Below are 16,449 nucleotides of genomic sequence, written 5' to 3' on the forward strand. Positions count from 1 at the left end.
ATACAAGTAAAATACAAAAATATTACAAAAATAAAGAAGAAGTGTAATATATAGTGTTGTACACTTATATTCAATCACTGTTGAGCAATAGTTTTATAACATTTTTGTCCTATTTTGCAATTCATGATTGGATGAGTAGATCATTGCCTTACAAAAGAACTGAAGTACAATATTTTACCTGTATCTTTTCCCATTTTTTTTTAAAACTTAGTAATGTTGTGATTCATCTTAGATCTGGTTAGTTTGGTTCATTGCTTAGAACCCTATGCTTAGAACCTTGTAAAAGGGAAAAAAAAAACATGTACATTTATTCATTGCAAACGTTTTTACCCAAAGCAACTTACATTGCATTCAAGGTACACATTTTATCAGTTCTTGCTTTCCTTAGTAAACAAATTAACCAGTTGTGATAAACAAAATGTGACCTGTCTTAATTAATTTTGACAATCTTAATTGTTCAAGGTCACTTTGTTTATTTATGTTAGTTTCCCCGACCTCAGACTGGGGATGTAACAAAGATAATCAAAAATTTAAATCATTTTACATTAACACTGGCATAAACTAGTGGCACCAACAAAAATAACAGTTTCATTAAAACCAAAAGTAAATAGTAGTGGTCTCGTAAATAGTCCTGGCTAGACTTCAGACAAAGAGTGTATTGTTTGAATTTGATGCTCCTTGGTGTTCCTATGTCTTGCCTGTACCTCTGCTCTGCTAAACCGAAACTGATCTGAGCCTAATGAGCTCACCTTTGACCCCATCACACTTGCCCGTCTGATCTGTTGTCTGAGCACAAAGTGGCCTTTACCCTTGACCGAACCTTTGCCTAAGAACTACTGACCTATTGACTTCTGCATGCACACAAACACACATACTCATAGATAATCACTCTCATTGTTTAAACAGAAGTACAATACTTACCTAAACAATGTGCATATTAAGTTACATTCAAGTCGTAAGGGGGGTTAAAGGTGAAGTGTAACAATTTTTGCAAAACAGGTTTCCCCAAACACTCACATTCTGCCATTGCTCAGACAAACATAGTCCTGCCCCAAACTCACACCTTTGGTTGATGCTTGGCTGAGCTGGTCAGGCTGCTCAAACACACAGAGCAATGTTTTAAAATCGCAGTAGAGCCACAGTATTTCTTAGGATCAACCTGTAAATGGCTTACTTTTAGTTGACTCTAGTACTAACCTATATTCAATATTAACAGCAGTCCTTCTAAAACCGAACTAACCGCTTTCCTCCCACTGATGACTCAGACCCAAGCCAACATAATCACAAACAGATCATTTCCAATGGTTACAATACACATGGAGGGAAATATCTGTCAGAGTCTAATAAACACTGGATGTGCAAGACAAGCAAAAATTTTGTTAAAGTTAAAAATGTCATAGAAATGAAATACGTTTAACATGTACAAACTTTTGAACTGTAGTGTATCTTATGTATTTTTTGAGTTTGTGCTATATTTCTTTAAAATAAATGCAACTTGTTTCAATATTTCCTTCATAACAAAAACATTCATCCATTTTTAAATGTGAAACTTTGAAACGCAAATACATTTTGGGGCCTGCTGCATACTCCTACACATTCAGTCGGCCACGTCTGCAGTCCAAATTAAACAGCACTTAGGACTTGGCGTCATTTTCTTTAATCTCCATTTCCTTAAGGCCAGGCACCAAGTGGATGTGCACAGTGCAGAGAGAGTGTTTGGTTTGTGATGATGTCATGGTTGTCATGGAAGGAGCTCTCTCTTTTCTCTTTCTCATATTACAACACAAACCTCTCTGTGGGAAAGTGAGGGCCGTTTTCTCAAGAACCGGGCTGTCTGTACAATGGCCAAAGTAGAGCTGTTCCTGTCTTTGTGCGCGGCCAAACACTAGCCACTTTTTGTATAGCTGGGACATGCTGCCACACTGGAAACTTGACCAAATTTCCCCAAACATGCCACCTGTTAGATGGACCAGCAAATCAATACCCACCCACTGCAACACAGTAGAGACCTCCTTTAATCTAAAAACAGCACTGACCAGCCACTTAATACCAATGCATTTAAAAACAGGGTCGGGAGTAAGTCATGAGCAATAAAACAGGCTTTCCGCTGTTTCCAGATGCAGTGCTGTTTTGTCTGCCGAGCGCATTAATCACAGTGTGGACTGAGTGATGGCACTTGGCTGTAGCTCTGTGCAACGTTTGGCTGCTGTAAGGAAGATTCTGAGCAGGGATGAAAGGCCTCTCTGTATTTAGAGTCGGGAGGCTGCTGGGAGCGTGCCAAGCTGTGATCGGCTCATGTTCTGTAACGAACAAAAGCTCAGTGCTGCCTTTATGGCTTTAAACAAAAACACAGGTCTCTGAGAGAAGCAGCTATTCAGGATGTGTGGTGTGAAGTGCTGGTGTACCAAACCTTGGACATGACTAAAGGACATAAGAGTTTGGATGAACTCTGTTCTTGAAAACCTGAGGATCAGTCGAGATGGTTTACGTACAAGAGTGCCATACAAGCTTTTAAAAACAGGCTTTATTGACTGGGTTTTGGCAAGATATGCGGCTGTGTGAACAGTACTGCACTGTTGGTATTTCTTGCTGGCAAAGACAGCACCATGGATGGGATGTTTTTAAACAATCCCTCATCATAATGCTGAAAATAGCTTGAATATTGAGGCTTGTAAATCTGTCTTGACGGCACTGTATACACAATGTGTCCAAGTGGGGATTCTGCACATTCATAACAATCACTGCAAAAGAAATTAGATTGAAAACAGGACTGAGCTCTGGATGAATGACTTTCATTAAAATATTTCACTGATGACTGAATGTTCCAAGCTTGAGGGTAAAAATTTTCCCCCCAGATAAAGAAAAAGTTGGGATATTTTCCAAGTTTCCTTTTACTGGTGTGAATTAATGTTATTAAAATTAAAAATGATCAATGCTAGGGTGTTGTCAGGGCATTGCTATGCAGTCGCTAATGTGTTCTCAGTGGTTTATATCTAATAGGCTTGCTAACCTAAAGTCCCTTTCAAGGAAAGTCTGTTCACCCGGCAGCCATATTTGCAACTTGTCCGGGCAGCTATTTTGGGCATCTAAGACCAAGTCCTATCTATCTGAATGGGGGAATCCTGACATCTTAAAAACTGCTTGGTGAACTCCCAATTAAATAACATATTTCAAATCAGCAACAAAATCTGACAAGAACTGTCCCATAAATGTTGTTTCTTATGCTCAAATAGCATTAAAAAAGCTAATTTTTCAGGCTAGACGAGCCAATGCGCATGTACAGTCCTAAGCGCAAGTCTCAGGTTTCTATGTGAACTTCTAACGGCTGCTGCAGTGACGTGATGACTTTACCAATTAGTGATTGGCTGGCGGGACCTTTTCCGCTATATTGCACATTGCAGTTTTTCCCATTCACAACTAATAGGAGTGAACCGTCTTTCTATATCTATAGTCTTTGCCTGTTCTCAATGGTTTTTAACATGGTGCTATACGCATTCTCAGTGGTTGCTTAAGGTCCCGATATACTTCAAGTGAGATCAAAGAACGAACTGGTGTAACATTATTTCAAACTAAATCAGGCCGAAACAAAGTTCGTTTGGAGTTCGAAACAGCTTGCCAAAGCGAACTTTACAGAAAAGTTCACTCTGGTTGGTAACGCCGTGGCGATTAGCAACACCGATGGCCATTAAGTGAACAGCAGCCAGCAACTTATTGCTCATTGGCCACACTCGTTCATACGTAACATACAAGAGAATGAACGCGAACGTTCGAGGTCCTGATATACTTGCGGCAAAATTCTTTTTAGTTTTTCTTCGCTTAGAAGTAAAAAAAGGTGGAAATACCTTTGCAGCAATACTTTTAACAATCCATGCGCAACCCACACTGCTGAGAGAGACGTTTAGATGAATATGTAAATATGTGCTGCATGCTTTCTTCTAATAACAAAATAAACACAAAAATGTATAAAAAGTATATTTGAGACTAAAGACTATATAAAGACTATACTATATCACACCATAATGTCGTAATTATCATAATTACGAGATTTCAACTTCACGTAAATAAAAACTTCACATCTTTGTAGAGCTCGTAATTACAACTTGAAAGCTGGGAATTTTGTAAGCTCCTACTTGTACCACGTGCCCACTGTATCAATGACCGATTCATTTAGCAATTGATAGTGTTGCCATAAAAACACAAAATTCCCAGTTTGAGGAAATAAACAACTCCGAGTAGAACATTATGTGTCATCTAGAAATTACGGTAATTAGAGCATGTAGAACTGAAGACAGGCTCTCAGGAGAGCTTGTACAGTAACAGGCAAAAATGTCCTGAGCCCTTCACATAAACAGTCTACAGGCTTTCATAGACAACATAGGATGTCAGGGAAGGTCTGTTGTAATTCTAATAAAGTGACACCGACACCATTTTTCATGTTTAATACTGTAAGGCTGCTTGCTTTAAAGCAATCTATTGTATTAAGTGCTATATTAATAAATGTGACGTGACTTTACTGGAGTGTCGAATTGCAGAGCTTGTGCAAACATGTGCATGTCGCTATGATCAGATGCTTTCTTAACTGCTGTTTGCTCATTACTGTCATTTTTGTTTTGTTTATTTTGTTGTTGAAAGCATGTAGCACATATTTAAACGCTGCTCCCAGAAGTGTGGGCGAACACATTCTCACTCCCAACTCGTCCCTTTCACAGAGAGAGATGGACAGAGATTTCTTTACAAAGACCAGCTTTGTTTGATACCTTCCAACAAATCCTCTGCATGATTGTCCACACTGAAGCAATTAAACAACAGGAAGTCTGCATATCAACTCAAACTCAGTTGCATAACTTTGCAACATAAAACCCCAGGCAGCTCTGCATGACATTCAATACTTGGGAGGACGCATAAAAGAGCACATTTTTTCCTCCCAGACTCAGAAATGGCCAAAAGAGAAGCGACTGCTTCTCAGCCGGGGTTTTTGCTGAAACAGACTAAACAGTCTGACTGGCTGTCAACAATAATCAGAGCAGAGCACGAAGGCCAAAACACACACATGCACAAACATACACCTACAGTGCTAGAGACGTTTTGTCCTCCGAATGCTGCTGGTTAGAACAGCAGGGGATTAAACCAGCTAATGCTTTAGATGAAAAAGTCCAATTGTTGGCAGGCCAATTATGGCTTGTTTGTCAATTCAGTTTACGTTTTTTTTTTTTTTTTTTGATAACTGCCATCAGTTTTATTTTTGGATTTCACATGTGTGCTTGTTATTCACACAACAATAATATTGCCTAGTAACAAAGCGTGACAACTATTTCACTTTAAATCCCAGAACATACCAAGCCGACGCCGACGAACTAGTGGCGATGAAAGCAGACTGCGGGGTTGGCTCGCGACGGAAGGCGTCTGGGTCCAAAGTTGCCCTGACACACCAAACCGACGCTCGACACCCAACAGCAAACTAGTCCGTTCTGCGCCTGCTTGAGATTAAATGCTTTTCCTTACCAGTAGGTGGCAGTAGCTGAACAGCCAATCAGAATGATCAGATGGCCAGACTGACCGACGAGCTCCGACACCCATTCAACATGTCGAATCGGCCGAAAAAAAGCAGATGAGGACCAACTTCAGCCGACGGTGCAGAACACACTGAGAAAACTTAGTCAGCCAACGAACAAAAACTGCCCGATGGCCGATCGTCGGCTTGGTGTGTTCCGGGATTAACTATTAGTGGTTTAAAAACCTCTGAAATCTCAATCAATAAAATTTACTAATAAAAATTTGGTGATAAAACATTCATTTATTAAACACTTTTAAAAGTTTGGGGTCAGTAAGATTTTGAAATAAATATTTTTATTCAGCAAGGATGTATTAAGTCGATCAAAAGTGAGAGTAGACATATATATAGGTTTACAAAAGTTTTCTATTTCAAAAAAAAAAAAAAAAAAAAAAAAAAAAGGTGTTCTTTTGAAATTTCATCAAAGAATCCTCAAAAAATGTATCATGGTTTCCACAAAAATATTTAGCAGCTTTGTCATCACAGGAATAAATTACATTTTAAAGGCACACTATGTAGTATTTCGCCACTAAAGGGCGCTTATTCAAAACAAAGGCGTAGCTTGATGACGGCGAGATTGAGCGCGGATTCTTGGAAGATGCCGTTTTCACCTCACAGCCGGTGGGAAAGAACCGGAATAAGACTTGGACAGAAATCATGTTCATGGATCAGATTAATAACTTTACTGTAGTATTAAGCAGCGCAAGTCCGAGTGTTGTGGGAGTGCAACGAGACAGCTAGAGTGATTGCTAATGAGAGACGAGTGCAACACACGGCTCGACAGTAGCGGAACTTTTATTATGCAGCAGTCGCCGCTTCTGCTTTTTCTGGTCAAGCATATGTGGGGTAAAGCAGCGCTCTTTATCATATTAGATACATTTGTGTGTTGAAAGCAAGCGGCAACCTCCCCCTGTTTCTCGTGAAGCCAATACGGAAGTGAATTAAACTGCAATTCATCGACTGGCCACTAGGGACAGGCTGCAGAATCTCATTGACCATCATGTTAAATTAGCCAAGTTTACAGCAGAAAAAAAACATGTTTACAGTCTGGTTCATATTGTGGTTTTGGTCTATACTGCGAATTTTGCCCTTCATGACAACTCTGAGGGGGGTGAATTTTTTTATAGCTCATCTGTTTAAATTATATTAAGCCTTAAAGTTCTGCATAATTAAGGGCGTGGTCACTTGAGTGACAGGTATGCCGCTGCTGTCTGTGAGCCGTCATGTTACCTCAGCAGCTAATTTCAGCTACTGAATTTGGCATCTCAGCCGTATTTGTGCCTTTTTTCTGGATTATTTTATACAATATATGGCTTGCTGCATACTCGAGACAGATGTCAGTCTGTGTAAATGTGCTCGCATGTGGAACACACGTTGTTGGATCGTCGTGGCATTGGCTAAAAGTTTTGTTCCTGAGATTTACTACAATGACAATACCAGGAGGATCTATAACGTTATCGTAAAAAAAAAATCACCATAGATTGACAGTAAGTAATCCTTTAGTACTTTCTAATGATATTGCTATCTTTATTAATATTTTAGATAGGATAGATAGCTAGGGCGGGCGTGGTTTCAGCAACAAGTCGCATGGGCTCCAACTTCGTCCCGCCTCTTTGCCCATTTTCAGTTATCCGTGAGTGACGTGCAGTCATGTGCATTTAAGATGGCCGCGGCCTCATTTACGCGTCAAAACTGCTGTTCAGAACTCTATGGGTGACGTCACGGACACTACGTCCATATTTATTTACAGTCTATGGTTGAAAGTTATTCGCTCAGCAGCTCCTATGAGACACTTAATGTACACTGCAGTAATCTAGATCAATATTAGTCATGGTAACACATGGTACTCGCGGTAACTCAAGAAAACGAGATTCAAACAATAAGAACAATTGATAACAATGATTCATTTTCTGTCTATAAATGTCTCCAAACAGTTGTTCCTTTGTCTAATAAAACATATAATATATTAAAGCGTCACTGGTGTTTCCATGGTTTCTACAAAATAAAACCGAGGGTAACGCAGGTATGATGTCATTGATAGGCGACGCACGGACACGGTCAGTGTCCTATGGAAAAATTACTTATTTCTCTGGATTTAAACATTCTCGGAAACATCTGAGATATGCCATGTAAGTTCTCAAGTCAACAAAATATATAACACTGTTCTAGTGGTTTTTGGATATTTTGATCCAAAAATCATATATTATGCCTTTAATATATATTAAAATACAAAATAGCCTCTTTAAATTGTAATAATATTACTACATTTTTGATCAAATATAAACATCCTTGGTGAACATAAAAGACTTCTTTCAAAAACATTTAAAAATCTTACAGACCCCAAACTCGAGAGGCGTATATATATATACTTTCTCGGTTATATGTAAAATTAACCCAGAAAAATAAATAGCATTCAATGCGCCCACAAGAATGAATGCATTAAGCGTTCACACAGCTCTGTATAATTTAATCTGAAAATAATCACCCAATGAGCACATGCTTCTCCCATGAGAGATAATAAGCACTAGGTCTAATGGGTCTCAAACTTTCCACTTACTGCATTACAACCTCCAAACAACAGTACATTCTCTACCCCAGTTTCTGTGGAGCTTCAGGTGGATATTCAAACAACACACGCAATTCAGTAAAATACAGCACGAGTAACATAGCTAAGGTAATTGTCTTTATAATATAGGTCACAATGAACAACACCAGAGCATGTAATAACCCCAAACAGAAGAGAAACAATCATGCGAGGTTAAACAAAAGGTCTTTTTGTCCATTTCAAAAGAGTCTGCGATCGAGCGTGCATCAGAGCCTAACAGCAAACCCGCTGTTACTGCGCCGTGCTTTCGATTTCAGTGACAGCATAGCAATATTTACATGGGGGCTCTGCATACACACCACGCATGACAATGACTTCACTATGAAGGAGCACAAACGAATGCATGCGAGTGTCAGGGAACTTACCCAAGTGGCTGCAGCACATAATCAGAGTCAGGCTGTTGACAGACGCCGCTCCAGCGACACACACATGCACATGCTGACACATACGCTCAAACAACCTGCCTGACAACAGGTAATGGGGGACATGCAGTGAAATAGCAGAATTTTTCCATTTATTATTTAAATTGCTTTTCCTTCTCTGCTCTTTTTGAGGTGGCTCGGCGACACGTGGTGTCGAGCAAAAATCCACACAGTCACATGAACATGGGCGAAAGGGTCACGTGATAAACCTAGATTCCCCAGGCTAGGAGTACCTGGGGAATATAGGGAGACAGTGAGATGGAGAGTAAGATAGGGGAACACCAGGGGGCACCATCTTCTGGTTCCTATTTGATTCCCTCAGGCTCTCTGTGCAGGTGGCATCACGCATGCAGATCAAAATGAAAGAGGGAGAAAGAAAGGAGCTGGGGACAGAGAAAGAACCCTGGCGTGAGAGAGTGAGAACACTGCAGAAATGCCTGAGTTTCAATGAATATTTATCAGCTAAGCTACCCCCCACCCCCAACCCCATCCCATTTCTTGGAGCAGAGCCTAATTCATTTGAATGCTTGCCTTTGTTAACAGCTAAATCAGCAGGGCCGTTTGCCACTCCTGAGCTGCTGCAAGGCGCACTCAACACTGCGTCACACATGCAACGGATACCTTGCAAGCAGACACACTTGTCCTAGTACTAACTTGCTCTGATTCAGGGTGAGAGGCTGACAAAACCACCATTGTTTAAAGGCACACAGACAATTTTCCACACTGCCATGCACTCAGATAACAGCTTTGACACTTTGCTCTTCCCCAACACTCACCATACCACAATCTGTTGGACCTAAAGACCTAAAGTTTGCTCACCTCAACTACAGCTGATGATCTGACGGGCATTTATCTTAAGTTATAAGACATGCTTGAGATCGAAACCCTATAAGAGTAACATCAAAGTCCCTTTAAGACAAGTAATTTCACTCGGTGGCCATTTTTAAAACGTAACCCATCCTGGGCATCATGCAGCTCCTATCTCTTTGAATGGGGAAACATCAAATTCTCCAAAAGTGTTCGCCAACTTTACGATTAAATTTCATATTTGAAATCACCAAAGAAATCTGACAACAACTGTCTCATAAATGTTTTTTCCAAACTCTCGAATCATGACAAAAAATGTATTTTTCAGGCTGGATCAAGCTAATGCGCATGCGCAAACCTAAATGCGCGTCTCTTGTGCTTCATTTCGGAGGCGCACATCTGACTGTTTCTATTGAAACCAGTGCTTCTAACGGCCACTGCAGTGACGCGATGACTTTACCAGTCAGCGATTGGTTCTTATGTAGAAGGCGGGACTTATTACGCCATATTGCGCGTTAGACTTTCTCCCATTCAAAACAATACGAGTGACGTGTCTTGTGTTATTCTATAGTCTTTGGTAACATTTCACTGTTTAAATAAATCAAAATGATTTATTATATTATATTATATTATATTATATTATATTATATTATATTATATTATATTATATTATATTATATTATATTATATTATATTATATTATATTATATTATATTATATTATATTATATTAAAAATTGACAAATAAAATCTAGAAATATATACTTATTATAAAAAATATAAAAATATTTTAATATTTATTAAGAAACATTTTTGTGTAAATTCTCATTCTCAAAGTGGTTTTCATTACTGGAATACTTAAATTAAATTAAACTACCTAAATTAAAGGTTAGGAACTTTTTTTTTAGCAATGATTAATTAAACTGATCAAAAGTGACAGTAAATATATTTATAATGCTGCAAAAGATTTGCATTTCAATAAATGCTGTTTTTAACAGTGATAATTATAAGAATTGTTTCTTGAGCACTAAATTTACATATTAGAATGATTTCTCAAGGATCATGTGACACTGAAGACTGGAGTATTAGATTTTTCTGCAAAGAGAATGGGGGTGAAAAAAAATTAATTCTTAAAACAATAAAAACTCCTTAAAACATTACTTCTTTTTGCATTTGAGGTGAAATATAATGTTAACATATTCTTGACAGGTTTTGTTAGATCCATCCAAAGGAAGCCTGTCTCTATAATCGCAGTGCCCATCATTGTTTGCCTTCCAAAATAAAATAAACCAGTGGAAAACTAAGCTTGCAAAAACCTCCCAACATCAGAACCAGCTATGAAACCAACCAGACATGCACAGTGAGGCAGACAACGTCTCTTTCCTTCACAAAGCTCATTGAAATTCTGTGCACAGCTCTGGTCAAAGGCGGGGCCAGGCAGCAGTGGTGGCAAACAGGAGATCAGCAATCAGCACCTCTCACCACTGCAGTCACAGATACAGACAGAGAAACAGCCAGAGGCAGCAGCTTGAATAATACCAAAGCAACCGCACACATAATAGTGCTTTGTGGCCTGGTATGAGCCTATGCACAGAAGACAATACTGCCACCCAGCACTGATTTAGAGTCTAAGCAATCACCCTACTTCCATGTTATTCTATAGTAAACCAAGTAAAGCAGATCAAATTTCATTTTATGAGAGGCAGTTTAGAAATCTTTATGATGTTCCATTCAAACTCTGTCCTGTGATTACAAATTTCAGGCAGAAGAGGTCGTTCTCTGCATCATTCACTAAATTTGCCACACTATGGGTTGGTACAATTGGTACATATTGCTTAAAGGGATAGTTTACAAAAGCAAATTTAATTCTGTCAGCATGTAATTATCCTCATGTCATTCCAAACCTGTATGTTGTTCTTTAACCTGTGGAACACAAAAGGAAGTCACCATGAATTCACAAAGGACAATTCTTATTTTTTATGGAATGTTGCAGCATTTATTATAAATGATTTGTCTGTGCATGTATTTTTTTTTAATTAAAGGTTTAGTTCACCCAAAAATGAAAATTCTGTCATTAATTACTCACCCTCATGTCATTCCAGACCTGTAAGACCTTCGTTCATCTTCAAAACACAAATTAAGATATTTTTGTTGAAATCCGATGGCTCAGTGAGTCCTCCATAGACAGCAAGATAATTAACACTTTCAATGCACAGAAAGCTACTAAAGACATATTTAAAATAGTCATGTGACTACAGTGGTTCAACCTTAATATTATGAAGTGATGAGAATACTTTTTGTGTGCCAAAAAAAACAAAATAACGACTTTATTCAACAATATCTAGTGATGGGTGATTTCAAAACACTGCTTCATTAAGCTTTGAAGCTTTATGAATCTTTTGTTTTGAATCAGTGGTTCGGAGCGTGTATCAAATTGCCAAAGTCACGTTATTTCAGTAAACGAGGCTTCATTACGTCATAAGTGTTTCGAAATTTCAGTGGTTCACCACTGGGGGGCGTGACTCTGGCAGTTTAACACACACTCCGAACCACTGATTCAAAACAAAAGATTCGTAAAGCTTCGAAGCTTCATGAAGCAGTTTTGAAATCGCCCATCACTTGATATTGCTGAATAAAGTTGTAATTTTGCTTTTTTGATGCACAAAAAGTATTCTCGTCACTAGGGCTGCACGATTAATCGAATGAGATTGTCATGCGTGTCTCGTCAGTAAAGCCGGTTCTGTGATTAGCGGTAAATGTTCATCACCTGCTTTCAAATGGAGCGGCACTTAATATACAGAGCCGTAGTTCGCGGACAAGCTACGCAATATCGCGTTCATAATCGAAGGCGATTCATATCGATATTGAACGCGATATTGCGTAGCTTGTCCGCGAACTACGGCTCTGTATATTAAGTGCCGCTCCATTTGAAAGCAGGTCATGGACATTTACCGCTAATCACAGAACCGGCTTTACTGAGGAAACACGCATGACAATCTCATGCGATTAATCGTGCAGCTCTACTCGTCACTTCATAACATTAAGGTTGAACCACTGTAGTCACATGAACTGATTTAAATATGTCTTTAGTAGCTTTCTGGGCATCTGAAAGTGTTAATTATCATGCTGTCAATGGAGGCCTCTCTGAGCCATCGGATTTCATCAAAAATATCTTAATTTGTGTTCTGAAGATGAAAGAAGGTCCTACGGGTGTGGAACGACATGAGGGCGAGTACTTAATGAATTTTCATTTTTGGGTGGACAAACCCTTTAAATTCATGCGCCCTCATAATCTTTAATAAAAATATTTTCCCCTCCATCTTGAAGCAACATGTCTTCTCTTCTCTGATGATGTGTTTACTGGCGTGAGGGCGGGGCAAACCACAACCATCCAACAATCCAATCAATTCGCAAGCAAGCCCCGTCCTCCATTTTTTCTTATTTAAAACGCTGCATCTTCCATTTCGTGACGACTTTAATCTTCACCGAGCTGTTTTACAAACATTGACACATCATAATGACATCTGTCAAGCTCTAAGCTCCCCCACCCCATAAAAATAGACCTTATCACTTGTGTGGGTCCAAGTCTTTCAATTCATAATATGCTCCAAGTCAATTTTCTTGTTTTGTTGAGTAACAAGTAGCTACATTATGTTAAAAGCACTTTAACCATGAAACCATTGGTTGTTGGATTCGGGGCACAAAATATCAATTTCAAAGTTTCTTGGCTCTTGTGAGTGTTAGTTTTAAAACGTGATAAAGATAAAGACAGAGTTACTGCCAGTATGTGGGATGCTTTAAGAGTCTGACAGGCCAAACATATGGAGGCTACCAGAATACTGCTGGCACTGAATCTGGGTGTCTGTGCCAGGTGAGTGGAGAGCCCTTCAGAGATCCACTGCCAGACCAGACACACTCATTAAAGAAGCTGCTGTATTGTGAGTCATTTGAGTCGCAAGCTCTTGTGAACCTCCATGTTTACCAAAGGATGTTTTAGCATATAGTGTGCACGATACAGATCGACTTTGGCCTTTATAGCAGTGCTGATCCAGCAAACAGAATGACAGGATGCAGGTGTCCGACTGGCATGATGAACGAATCAATTACAAGACAAATTAAAACGCAAAGGCAATGTGAAAGAAACAACACCTCCCCACAAGCAACCTCAAAACATTCAATCTTCAAAGATGAGATTGTCTTGAAAATACATACATTCACAAGAGATTTCCTGACAAGAGCATAAAGGGAAACAGAAAACATCCACCTTTAGAAATATACTCGAACGTTCACCAATCACTGAAGACCAGACACAACAAATAAGGGTCATCATTAGCTTAAACAAAACAGATCTGCATATGCTTCATCTTAATGAGGCAGACTTGGCATGGAGCCTGGACACAGTACCAGACAAGACTCAAAAGGGGGTGAAAACATGGATGAGTGAGATAATAAAAAATACATAAATAAATGAGAAAATAAAAATTCCCATGTGATCTTTTTGGAAGTCACTGTATGTGCTAAAATGTGAACAACAGGTGCATCTTTGTTTAACAATTATATTTATAAAGTATCAGGGCAGTGAACCTCTGGCACAGCCACAAAAACCGAATATGCAACTACGTCACCACATATTGCCAGATCCTGGACAATATTCAAGAACAAACAAAAACACATCAATTTGGCAAACGGGCAAAGTTGCTCTTGCTTGCTTCTCACACCATATGATCTGTACTAATTCTATTTATTATACTATTGTATGTAAAAAGAGAGTGACAGGCCCATATCTATTCCCAGCCTTCTTTTCCTCTGAATGTATAAGTATGTATGCAGCAGGGAGGAGGGTTTGCCCTTACCTGGCATGCAGCAGAAAGGACTCCCAGAGCGCAGTGTATGGCAGCAGGTTTTAGCAGACTATAGCACACTCAGCACACCGAAAGCAGTGCCAGACATGGCGGCAGGGGGAGACTGGAGGAAACTGGAAGCAACAACACAAGGGGGGTAAACCCTCTCTTGAGGACACACACAGGACATATAATATGCTGGTGCCAACCGTCAACACTGTGCCAGCTCACCAAAGGAATGCTCTTTCTTCAGCTCAATTCCAACTGATGCATTTTTGTTATGTTAACTTTGGTTCAACTAAAAATATATACATATATGAGGCTGAAATTTTTATGAGCATTGGCATGTTATTGAAATCCATACAAGATGCTCTAGTCTATTGCATGTTGAAATTCTTTAAGAAATACATTTAGGGTAAACTACAAAAACTGACCAGAGATGACTGACTCATATAATTCTTATTTTTATTATTAATTAATTACTATTTGATGCTCTCTTCTCAAGTCAGTTGAAGATCATTTTGTAGTTTACCCAAAATGTATTTCTTAAAGAATTTCCACATGCATTAGACTAGAGCATGTTGTATGGATTTCAATAACGTGCCAATGCTCATTAAAAAATTTAGCCCCCACGGCTGGCTTGTTTGTTGTCAACATGTAAAGCACCGACTTTGTTTCAGCAATTTGGATTACAATAAAGTGAAGACTTTCTGAGCTTTATATTTGCCTTCTGAAAAGAGCAAATGAGAATTTCAGCAAACCTTAAATACCAGACTCTGCGCCCTGAACTTGCTCTCCATAAGATGCTTCAACAATGTGCGTTCATGTCTGTTGCTGGAATGCTGCACCTTTTTCCAGGGCTGAATAACTTTGTGCGCCATCTTGTGGTGAAAACATAAAAGAAACGGGGAGGGGGAGATGCTGTCCTGTACGAATGCGGCAAGATGAGGAACCTGCTCATGGACTGGTGATGTTTCATTCCTAAAATTATTCGTGATCTGGACTGAAATTAAAGGGTTAGTTCACCCAAAAATGATGAAAATAATGTCATTTATTTCTTACCCTCATGCCGTTCCACACCCGTAAGACCTTCGTTCATCTTCAGAACACAAATAAAGATATTTTTGTTGAAATCCGATGGCTCCGTGAGGCCTGCATAGCCAGCAATGACATTTCCTCTCTCGAGATCCATTAATGTACTAAAAACATATTTAAATCAGTTCATGTGAGTACAGTGGTTCAATAATAATATTATAATGCAACGAGAATATTCGATCCATAGAGGTAGAGCTGGCCTTTGGAAAGGTCCACCCATTGTGTCCAGAGGAGCTATGAGCGGGGATGCACAGGGATGCTTCTCATTTCTCATTTGTGCATCCTGGTTCCCTTTCCTCTCATATTTTGTTTTTTTTGGCACACCAAAAATATTCTCGTCGCTTTATAATATTAATATTGAACCACTGTACTCACATGAACTGATTTAAATATGTTTTTAGTACATTAATGGATCTTGAGAGAGGAAATGTCATTGCTCCCTATGCAGGCCTCACGGAGCCATCAGATTTTATCAATAATATCTTAATTTGTGTTCTGAAGATGAACAAAGGTCTTACAGCTGAAGAACAACATGAGTAATAAATGACATTATTTTCATTTTTGGGTGAACTAACCCTTTAAGTCTAGCTGGAAAAGACTTTCCTGGACAAACCTTACACAATCTATAAGTCTATCTAATAGTAGTAACAGGTAATAACAGTAACAGTCGGCCTACTCAGGTAAAAATAGCCTATATGGAAATTTAATAAAGTAATCAAGTTTAAATTAAAACATTGCATTCACTGTATGAATTAAATAGCCTATAATTAAATCCTAATTAAAGCTATTATTTATTATATGCAGTGTTTATTATAAATGATTTATTCGTGCACATCATTATTTTATTTACTTATTTTTAATTCATGTGCCCTCGTAATCTTTACTCAAAATAACTTTAAGGACACAGGTAGTTTATGCAGTTTCTTTGTTGAAAAACCGGACATATAAACTCTGACTTTTCACAATAATTTTACCTTTGCAGTTTAAATAAACTATACATCTCACATATTTCAACAGGGCTTCTTGTTTTATTATTATTTATTATTATGCATTTCTTAAATAACCAAACTTCAACAACACAAGCGCAGAGCCATGGGTGGAGTATAACCTCCAGCTCCCCTTCTCTCGA

The sequence above is a fragment of the Chanodichthys erythropterus genome, chromosome 3 (assembly GCF_024489055.1).
Source record: "Chanodichthys erythropterus isolate Z2021 chromosome 3, ASM2448905v1, whole genome shotgun sequence".
NCBI classification, from domain to species: domain Eukaryota; kingdom Metazoa; phylum Chordata; class Actinopteri; order Cypriniformes; family Xenocyprididae; genus Chanodichthys; species Chanodichthys erythropterus.